We start from the raw sequence: 1,461 nt of genomic DNA on the forward strand, positions 1-1,461 counted from the left end.
TCCCTCACCTCACCTGACTTGCTACCATTCTCCACCCACCATACTGTTTTTGCTTTTATATACAGACGTTATATATAAGTATTTACATGTTTTGTTCACCATAACTGTACATCTAAGCTTGTATGGTGAGTAAAGGCACAAAGACGTAGGACCTCACACAGTCAGCTGATGGCTGCCGCCCTCAAGGCCAGACGCACTAATATTTCTCCTCCAACAATACTGTTTGTGGTGTTATTACGCTATATACACACATTATATATAAATATCTACCTGTTTTATTCACCATACATGTACAAGTAAATTGGTATGGTGCCCAAAGATCATAGTGGTCACCAGTAAACAACACCGTCGTCTGCACAGTGGTGTCGTGCAGACGACCCCACCGCCCTCACCAAAATGGCGTCTCCCAACCTACTCCTCTTGCTGTTTATACCCTCTATACACACGTTATATATAAGTGTCTACATTTGTGTTCACCATAGCGAACCACTAAGCTGGTATGGTGAGTGCAGTCAATAAAAGGTGGCCACACACAGTCAGAAGACATCGCCACCACCCTTCCTCCCACAGCATTACTCCTCCCTCCATGGCGCACAGCGCTAAATATCACCACAATCCTGCTATTATCAGAACCCTGGTCAGTTTTATCACAGTCAGGGGTCTTCTGTAATAATATCATCGCTACATAATAGCATAAACAAGTATATTATGGCACTTTTAGGCGATGCTGTGGTCACAAGCTGAACAGCAGTGCTGTGAGTTCATGCTGCGTGCGTCAGGCTTGGTTGCTCACTCAATACTGAAGCCCCTCACACCCGGGAGTTTGGCCCACGATTTAAAAAAAAAAATGGCGTCTGTTTACAAGAGCCCTGATGAAGGTGTGGTGAACCCCGTGTATCCACGGGCCATTTAAATCTTGCGTAGTACTCCAAAGCATCACATGATGCGATGCGCAATTTACTGCAAGTCGGTCAAAGCATCATATGATGCGATGCGCAATTGAAGGGTTAAGGGCCCTGGGAAACCCAGCGGCGGTGCAAGGGCTCAGATGTATGCAACCCGTGGGTCCCCTCTCGCCTTGTGTGAGTTTGAGGGGACCTTGTCTTGTCCCTGTCTTGTTTCACGGTAATTCACTTTTTTTGCCTCCGTCTTGCTACCTGTTGTGTTGGTGACACCTTCGACCCAGAGTCCTGCGAGATTTGTTGCTTGTTTGTGTCTCAATTCACCCATTCCACTGATGACTTTATCTGGGTGCAGACTGCTCAGGCATTGCAAGCTAGGTTTAGGTTGCTGCAATGCACTTGGTTGATTGCTACCCCGGAAGCCCCGAGGCTGCCCCGTTTTGCTTATAGGGACCCGGACTTGAGGATGTTGATCCCTTCAGCCTTGATTAAGTCTGCACACCCCCCCCCCTCGTTCTTCCCCTTGCTGTGGGTCATTCTGCCCCCCCCCCCCCCTGGT

This window comes from Procambarus clarkii, chromosome 16 (genome assembly GCF_040958095.1).
Source record: "Procambarus clarkii isolate CNS0578487 chromosome 16, FALCON_Pclarkii_2.0, whole genome shotgun sequence".
Lineage (NCBI taxonomy): Eukaryota > Metazoa > Arthropoda > Malacostraca > Decapoda > Cambaridae > Procambarus > Procambarus clarkii.